The sequence below is a fragment of the Leptonychotes weddellii genome, chromosome 5 (genome assembly GCF_054177405.1).
Source record: "Leptonychotes weddellii isolate Sample4059 chromosome 5, ASM5417740v2, whole genome shotgun sequence".
Taxonomy (NCBI): Eukaryota; Metazoa; Chordata; class Mammalia; order Carnivora; family Phocidae; genus Leptonychotes; species Leptonychotes weddellii.
In genome coordinates, this window is record NC_138373.1 from 116,674,935 (window position 1) to 116,685,158 (window position 10,224).

Consider the following 10,224-nt stretch of genomic DNA (forward strand, 5'->3'; position numbering starts at 1 on the left):
CCCCCCGAGGAGGGAGCCCGATGTGGGACTCGATCCCAGGACCCTGGGATCATGACCTGAGCCGAAGGCAGACGCTTAACGACTGAGCCACCCAGGCGCCCCATAAACTACTATCTTATTTTGTGTTTTCTATTTATACTTCTGTTTTTCTTTCTTTTCTCCTTTCCTGGCTCCTGCTCGATGAGCAAAAAATTTCCATCTCCCCACCACCTTTTTGCTCCCTGATGTGAAGGCTATATATTATGTTTCTCTGATTTGGGAGGCCACCTTTAGTTTTTTAGATAACATATTTAACATACATAACAATTCAATATATTTTTTCTGACAATGTCTGAAGTTATTCAATAGTTCTTTTTTTAAATTTAAAAAAAATTTATTTATTTGTCAGAGAGAGAGAGCACAAGCAGGGGGAGTGGCAGGCAGAAGGAGAAGCAGACCCCCACTGAGCAAGGAGCCCGTTGGGGGACTCGATCCCAGGACATCGGGACCACGACCTGAGGTGAAGGCAGGTGATTAACCGACTGAAGCCACCTAGGTGCCCCAACAGTTCTTTTTTTTAATTTAAAGATTTTATTTATTTATTTGAGAGAGAGAGCACGTGGGAGAGAGCACGAGCAGGGTGAGGGGCAAAGGGAGAAGCAGACTCCCTGCTGAGCAAGGCTCGATCCTGGGACTCTAGGATCATGACCTGAGCCAAAGGCAGATGCTTAACCAACTGAACCACCCAGCCGCCCCTTCAATAGTTCTATCATACTCCAGAACAGAATCTTAGCACAGGCTATTTCCAGCTTTCCATCTTTATCATGCTGGCTTTTGCCCACATTTATTGTCTCATGGTTGCAATACAATTGCTCTAACTCCATTAGGTATCAAGTTTACATTCAAAACAGAAAAAAGGAGAGGGGAAGAAAGGTTATATCTATCCTATTTATTAAGAAAGCAAAACTTTTCCCATATTCTACCGTGGAAATTTCAACTAAGTTGCCTTGGCCAGAACCAAGTCACGATGCTATCCTAGCTGCAAAGAAGTCAGGAAAACTAAGGCAACAAAGTGTTTGTCAATAGATCAGGATTCTAGTCTCACTTTAGGCAAAACTTGAATATGAGTCTTAAAGGGGGAAGAAAATGCATCCCTTCTACCATGTTCTGGAGCAAGTCACTTTCCTCCTTTGTAAAATTAGCACATTGGATTAGATTATCTATATTGGATATTTGTAGTGATGAAGTCTGCATCAGGATAATAATAGCAGAGGGACGCCTGGGTCGCTCAGATGGTTAAGTGTCTGCCTTCAGCTCAGGTCATGATCGCAGGGTCCTGAGATCGAGCCCCCCATGGGGCTGCTTGCTCAGTAGGGAGCCTGCTTATCCCTCTGCCTAAACTGCCTGCTACCCACCCTGCTTTTGCTCTCTCTTTCTGACAAATAAATAAAGAAAATTTAAAAAAAAAGGATAATAATAACAAAATAGAAAGTATTTGAGAAATATTGAAAGGAAGCAGAGCCTGGGTGACTCAGTCAGTTGGGCGTCTGGCTCTTGATTTAGGCTCAGGTTGTGATCTCAAGGTTATGAAATCAAGTCCGCTGTCAGCTCGTGCTCAGCTCCGAGTCTGCTTAAGGTTCTTCCTCTCTCCTCCCTCTGCTGGTGCTTCTCAATAAATAAATAAATAAATAAATAAATAAATAAATAAATAAAATCTTAAAAAAAATTTTTTTTAAGATTTTATTTATTTGAGAGAGAGAGAATGAGAGACAGAGAGCATGAGAGAAAGGAGGGTCAGAGGGAGAAGCAGACTCCTTGCTGAGCAGGGAGCCCAATGCGGGACTCGATTCCGGGACTCCAGGATCATGACCTGAGCCGAAGGCAGTCGCTTAACCAACTGAGCCACCCAGGCGCCCCACAATCTTTTTTAAAAAAGAAATATTTAAAGGAAAATTCAACAAGACTGAGATTGAATGAACCTAGGCTTTTCAACAATTTGCATTTTTTCCCTTTCATTTTTTTTTCAACACTACCTAGTAACACTTATATCTCAGTTCCAATTTCTTTCACTTGTTTACTCAAGGATTTGTGTGGTGGGACCAGCACTGTTTTACCACCAACCTGTTTAGGATTAGGTTTCCTCTTCTGCAAAAAAAAAAAAAAAAAAGAAAGAAAGAAAAAGAAAAAAAAGCCGCGGGGAGGGGGGTACTTGGATTCATAGGTCCTTCTTAGTTCTGAAATTTGTTGACTCTTTTTAACAATTCAATTAAGCCAACATTCATTAAATACCTTATTCAACTAAGGCATCCTTCCAGATGCTATGGAAATATAAAGATAAGAAAAATGTGTTCCTTGACCTCAAGGAATTCAGAGTATAAGAGGTGTGATATAAGGGTTTATCATCATTATTATCACTACTACCATCATCATCATCACTTATGTTCATTTTATTCAAGCCTGCTTCTTCCAAAGCCAATCTTTTTTTTTTTTAAAGATTTTATTTATTTATTTGAGACAGAGAGAATGAGAGAGAGAAAGCACATGAGAGGGGGGAGGGTCAGAGGGAGAAGCAGACTCCCCGCCGAGCCGGGAGCCCGATGCAGGACTCGATCCAGGGACTCCAGGATCATGACCTGAGCCGAAGGCAGTCGCTTAACCAACTGAGCCACCCAGGCGCCCCTTCCAAGGCCAATCTTAACATTGTTGGAGCCTAGTGCAGAGACAGTTTGTAACTTCACCCCAGGTATTTCTGTTCCTGGATCCATGTAATTGGGGTTGTTTCTTGATGAAGGGAGACAGCATACAGAAAACGGAGTGAATAGGAGAATTAGCTTCATTTTAGGAGAGTTTATGAAAATGAAATGGAGTTGGAAATACAATAGCTTGCTAGTCAGAACCCAAGCTCCATAATAGCTTACCTAGCTCGTGAGATGAAACATTTCTTCTTGACTCTGAGTGAGGAGGAGACATTTTTTAAAAACTAGTTATGCTCACTATTGAACAATTTAATCACTGAATTGGCCATGTGGAAAACTTAACCAGAGTTGACTAATACATTTTAAATCTCATCACTTTTGAGCTTAGAATTTAGAACAAGACTGGTTCTGAAGTAAGCCTGGCCTAGAAAGATGCCTTCTCTGAAGTCGCTGCTCTCCACAAAGGTGGATGACAGCTTTTTTTAAGAATTTTTTTTTTAAAAGATTTTATTTATTTATTTGAGAGAGAGAGACACAGCGAGAGAGGGAACACAAGCAGGGGGAGTGGGAGAGGGAGAAGCAGGCTTCCCGCTGAGCAGGGAGCCCGATGCGGGGCTCGATCCCAGGACCCTGGGATCATGACCTGAGCCTAAGGCAGACGCTTAACGACTGAGCCACCCAGGCGCCCCGGATGACAGCTTTTTGATCCCATAGGTGAACATACATGGGAGGCAACATTCGCTCATTTCTATACTTTCTGTGCTAGATATTCTCTTTGCTTCTCCAGACCTACTTCCCACCCTTTCCATCCTGCTCTCTGCTCCAGTGGGTGACCTTTATTGGCCATACCAATAGTACTTCCTCCCCTCTGACTTCCAGTTGGGTTCAATCAGTGGGAGGCCCCACCAGGAGATCTAAGGTCAAGGAAGATGTAATATCAGGATTTATTTTCCAGGATCTGTCCACTGTATGCCTGAAGGCTACAGCTGATTCAGGCAGCCTTCTCCAACAACTACAGATCTCTCTGAGTTTTAGTAATTGATTACTCCCTTATCCCTTCAGGCTTGCCCTACAGTGCTTTGTCATCCTCTATTAGTTTCTCTTAACCCTGTCTGAACCCCCATAAATGGTTACTCCATTACATTCTTCTCCATTTCCCCATTGAGTGTACCATCTCTTTCCTGCGAGGTTCTGACTGACACATTCCCAGAGATTCCAATGTAATACCTGTACCTCTAAGGATTACCAGCTCCCCCATCTCTCACACTGTATATACACTTTCTAATTTGAGTTGATGCTTATAAAGCATATATCTCAGGGGCTGGTGCATAATACTATGTGCTCAATAATTGTTGGCTTCTTTCTATTCCTCTATTTGAGGTAGATATTATGATCTTTATTTTTTTCAACAAGTCCCATTGAAGTTCAGTAACTCTTGCCCAAAATGGCACAGTTGAGTCTCAAATGACAGAGTTGGGTCTCAAACCAAGATCTGTTACATTACACCTTACCATGCCACTTCTCACTATATGATAATGAAATCTTACATTTGTATTATTCATTCCTACCTACCACAGTGGCCCCCATGCAGTAGTTGCATTAAAAACATTTGTGGGATAGTAGAATGAATAAATTCTGTCATCATTTATACATTTATTTAGTTGCTGTATAAGTTGTATGGAAAAAAACGGTAAGATTACTAGTTTTGAGTCCCATTAGCGCCATAAAAAGCAGTTTTTGAGGTGCCCATTGGCTAAGCATCTGACTCTTGATCTCAGCTCAGGTCTTGATCTCAGGGTCCTGAGTTCAAGCCTGAGGTGGGGCTTCACGCTGGGCATGGAGCCTAGTTAAAAAAAAAAAAAACCAGTTTTTGATACTGAAAAATATTTTCACTCATACTAATGTTATTGTATTTTGCTAAAGTCCAGCTCTTCACATGGATTTTATCTTCATCTTCAGTAATTTCCAGAAATAAATCATTCAAAACACAAAGATGAATGCATTTTACATAGCACAAAAAAAGACCACTTGTATCAAACAATACACTTTAAAACCATGGTGAGGGCGCCTGGGTGGCTCAGTTGGTTAAGCGACTGCCTTCGGCTCAGGTCATGATCCTGGAGTCCCTGGATCGAGTCCCGCATCGCGCTCCCTGCTCGGCAGGGAGTCTGCTTCTCCCTCTGACCCTCCCCCCTCTCATGTACTCGCTCTCTCTCATTCTCTCTCTCTCAAATAAATAAATAAATAAATCTTTAAAAAAAAAAAAAACCATGGTGAGAAATGTCTGTTTTTTAAACACAATTCACACAAGTGCTGAAAAATAGTTTATGGCAAACCACAGTGTAGCCTTTATGTTTTTATTTTTCAGTCAAGTGTGTGACTCATTATTATTACAGGTTTCCAAATGTCAAGCTCCAACCTGAGTCCAAGATAATGGCTATACTGCATTAAAAAATCTTAATTTTATGCTTTCTATTTTTTAAACATTTTACTTTTACTTTTTATTGTTTTATTTTATTTTTTTTAGTGGGCACCATGGGGCCTGAACTCACAACCTGAGATCAAGACCCGAGCGGAGATCAAGAGTCGGCCACTCAACCAACTGAGCCACACAAACGCCCCTATTTTTTTTTTTTTTAGGTAAGCTCTATGCCCAATGTGGGACTTGAACTCACAACCCTGAGATCAAGAGTTGCACGCTCTATCGCCTGAGCCAGCCAGGTGCCTCTATGCTTTTCTATTTTTAAAAATAAGGTTGAAATTCTGTCTTGATTATAAAGTTAATAAATACCTGCTGTAGCAATATTAAAAACACAGAAATGTATAAATAAGAAACTAAAAATACTCATAATCCCACTGTTCGAAAATGATATTAACATTTGAACATGTTTCTATGCAGTATTTTGTCTGTACGTAATTGAGATGAACTTTTTTTTTTTGGCCAGTAGCTGATCACCCCGGCAGTGCGTGCATGACCATGTGCTATAAGTTTTTTTTTTTTAGATTTTATTTATTCATTTGACAGAGAGAGACATAGCGAGAGAGGGAACACAAGGCAGAGGGAGTGGGAGAGGGAGAAGCAGGCTTCCCGCTGAGCAGGGAGCCCGATGCGGGGCTCGATCCCAGGACCCTGGGATCATGACCTGAGCCCAAGGCAGACACTTAACGACTGAGCCACCCAGGCGCCCCGAGTTTTGCTTCTTTTACTTGCAGCCGAATGCATTCCAAATGATATATCTGGGTGAAGACCACATATGCAATGCCAACGATATGCCAATGTTAGACAATTTATGACCTATAAAACCTGCACTTTTATATGGTACAGTCTAACAGAATTTGGTAACAGGAAGTGCAGTGCTTGAAATGTGGAACCGGGGGCACCTGGCTGGCTCAGTCACAGAACATGCGACTCTTGATCTTGGGGTCGTGGGTTCAAGCCCCGTGTTGGGCATGGAACTTACTTAACAAACAAACAAAAAAATGTGGAACTGACTGATTCAAGGAGGGGCAGTGAAGGGTGTAATGCCCCATTTCTCTGGTGTTGCAATAAGTCTTTCTTATTTAGCCATAGCAATTGGTTTAACTAATTATTTCTGGAGAATGTACATATATTCATTGGGATATGGAAAGATAATAGAGCATATATTTTTATATTTTTTTATTTAAAAAACTGAAAAGTTAAGATTAACTAATATTTAATATAGGAATAGTGTCCTTGCTCAATTCATATGTCAAATGATTTCATGTTACTAAGGTATGTGGCAGGCATAAATCTAGGTTTCCTGGGGATTGATATATCCATATTTTGGGAGCTTTCTTAAAGAAAAATAACAAAAAATTATGAACATAAGGTATGAAAGCAAATTGTTATTTAGAAGAAGAAAAGAAACACAGGAATTTCAATTTCATGTGATTTTCTCATTAAAAGAATATATAGCAAGTTGAGGGGCACCTGGGTGGCTCAGTCGGGTCATGATCCCGGGGTCCTGGGATCGAGCCCCATATCAGGCTCCCTGCTTAGCGGGGAGTCTGCTTCTCCTTCTACCCCTCCCCCTGCTCATGCTCTTTCTCCCGCTCTCTTTTTCTCGATCACGCTCTCTCTCTCTTGAATAAATAAATAAAATCTTAAAAATATATACATATAGCGAGTTGATATTTTTATATACCCCATTATGTAGTGTTTATGTAGCATTAATGAGAACCAAATCTTTCATTTGTAATTTTGCACGTCTCTTTAGACTAATTTTCTAAAGAATAGTATCTGATTCCATACATTTCAAACTTTGTTTCTCCTCCAGTACCCACATATTTCTATTGCCTAGCATGGTTGGACAGACTCAGATCACCATATGACCTCTGGCTTTGCATTTTCATATCACAGAATCTCTTGGCACAGTGGCAGTAAATATATTTCTGGAAAGCATTCCTATGTCAGGATGGTTAACAATAACTTATACATAAATATTTTCCATTAAATCCAAACTAAATGTAACCCTTTATTCAATTTCCACTTAGATGCAGAAATATGGCTGCTGCCTCACCAACCCCTATCCAACACAAAGGGGAGTATGTATGACAGAGAGGAAAGTGGAGTGGAAATTTAGATGAATTATGGAAGGGTCCCATGGAAGTGAGGGATTTTGAATCATTAACTTTTTTCACTTCCCACATTATTGTTCCTGTTGGGGGTAGTCCTGAGGAAAGAGGTGGACTTTCTCCCCAACACAGAGGATTCTAAAGGGATTCCTTCACATGGGCACTTAATACACTTTACTTGCTGTGTATTATGATACATGGCAGTTTATGAGAGTCCAGTTACATAGACTTAGAGATTTTATTTTCTCACTTTAAGTTAACCATCACAAAATGCCCAGGTGTTTTAAAAAAAATCGTAAGAAACCATGGTTCATTGCTAATACTAATAATGAAAGTACAAGTGAAAGACAAGAAAGCAGAGCCAACACCTACTTCTAGTATGAATTCTTGTCAGTCCCATCATGAGATGAAAACAAGGATGATGTAATCAGATTTGACAAGAGCAGGACCAAAAATTTCAAGACTATTTGAAATATGGATTTATATCCACTAATGATAATATAAGGCCATTATAATAGCCATGCATTTAAAAAATCTTATTTATTGGAGTGCCTGGGTGGGTCAGTCAGTTAAACAACTGACTCTTGATTTCTGCTCAGGTCATGACTTCAGGGTTGTGAGATCGAGCTCCACATCAGGCTCCATGCTCAGCATGGAGTCTGCTTGAGATTCTCTCTCCTTTTCCCTCTGCCCCTCCCCCTGCTTGTGCTCTCTATCTCTCTGTAAAATAAATAAATAAAATCTTTTTAAAAACCTTGTTTATTTCATCCTTCAAAATTATATATTTGCTCCAAGAAATAAAAAAATAGAAAGAAAACAAAATTATATATTTGTATGGGTGTTCATGATATAAAAATGTTAATATAAAATGCCTTATAAAATAATATTTACATTTATGTATATTATGGCTGCATGTTTAAAATGTTAGGGGTATTTTTTAAAGTTTGAGGAGCAGGGGCACCTGTGTGGTGCAGTTGGTTGGGTGTCCAACTCTTGGTTTCAGCTCAGGTGGTGATCTCAGGGTTATGGGATCAAGCCCCATGTCTGGCTCTGTGCTCAGCTCAGAGTCTGCTTGAGATTCTCTCTCCCTCTCCCTCTGCCTCTCCCACTCGTGCTCTCTCTCTCAAATAAGTAATAAATAAAGAAATCTTTAGGGGCGCCTGGGTGGCTCAGTTGTTAAGCGTCTGCCTTCGGCTTGGGTCATGATCCCGGGGTCCTGGGATCGAGCCCCGCATCGGGCTCCCTGCTCGGCGGGAAGCCTGCTTCTCCCTCTCCCACTCCCCCTGCTTGTGTTCCCTCTCTCGCTGTGTCTCTCTCTGTCAAATAAATAAAATCTTTAAAAAAAAAAAAAGAAATCTTTAAAAAATTTTTTAAAAATAAAAGTTTGGGGAGCATAGACCTAAACTATAACCTACAGTATTAGGACCAAAATCATATTCCTATGGAGATTATGGCATGGACTGACTTGAAGTAAGTCAGAATGATAATATGTGTTAAATATTTATGGATTTGGATTTGCCATCTCCAACCATCAGGGCTTTGTCTATGTGCTGTCCTCTAAGAGGGGGGATGCGTTAGACAAGCTTTGGGGTATCTGCTTGGCTCAGAGCAACCGTCTTCCACCGACAGTTTTCTACCCTTTCCTAACTCACAGGGTAGATTTTGTAAGCTGTGTTTTTACTCTGTGACTCCTTCTCCTTAAACTTGATTGGACTAAAAGTAGACTCCTGTAAAAATTGAGCTATCAGTTGCTCTCTTTAGATTTTGTGATTGAAACTAAGACAAGATCACCATTTTCCTGAACGGCGCTTGTTTGAACGCAGGAGCTGAGGTTGCTATTGTTGCATAGACATGTGCATGGAAAAGGAGAGAAAGTTCTATATAGAGAAGAAGGACATATACAGAGACCCTTAGAACATTATTTACCTCCTTCTAACCTCTTTGTTACTCTTCTTGAATATTTTGATTTTATATTGTTTATATTGTTGGAGTGACGTCATTGTGGGAAGGAGGGGGTCGCAGACAAAGAATGTGGGCAGCCTCTAGGAGATGGAAAAGGCAAGCAAATGTATTCACCTCTAGAGCTTCCAGAAGGAATGCAGACCTGCCACCCCCTTGATTTTGGCCCAGTGAGATCCATTCTGGATTTCTGATCTCTCGAACTATAAGATAATGAATTGGTGTTGTTTCAAGCCACTACATTTCTGGTAATACCATTGTCAAATTGCTCTCAAGGCACTCTGGACTTTGAATTCTGTGTAGATTTGAATAACAGGATTTCAAAACTGAGAGGGACCTTCATGGAGGACTTGAGCTAAAGGACTTGTCTAAGGTTACCTAGCTGGTCAGTTGTCAAGTCAGGATAAAAATCCGAATCTCCAATCTTTCATCTATGTACATTAATAACCATAAGATGTCTAACAAAGAGGGTGGTATATAGAAGTACTGAATAAGTATAGAGTTTTTGCTTGTTGTTTTTATTATTATGCATTTTCTTTTGTAATCTACAATAATATTTCATTTCTTGAACGTTGCCAAGTAAGCAGATACCCTGTAACAACATTTTATTTTTTTATTATTTTTTTTGGGGGGGGGAAGAGAGAGAGGGAGAGAACCAGCGCAGGGGTGGGAGGGGCAGAGGGTGAGAAAGAATCTTAAGTAGGCTCCCCGCCCAGCCCAACACAGGGCTCAATCTCATGACCCTGAGATCGAGACCTGAGCTGAAATCAAGAGTCAGACGCTTAACCAACTGGGCCACCCAGGTGCCGCTGTTAACATTTTAAAATCATCAAAAAGCCCGCCAGGGAGTGAGGAATTACCTGGCCAAGATGTAGAAAGGCTAGGCCTATACACTCAGAGTGCTTTTGCATTTCAGATTCAAAAGAGTTGGCTGAGAGGTCACCTGGATGAGGGTGATCTTGTTTATTAGTGTCCGGAGATGCCTTGCAGAAAA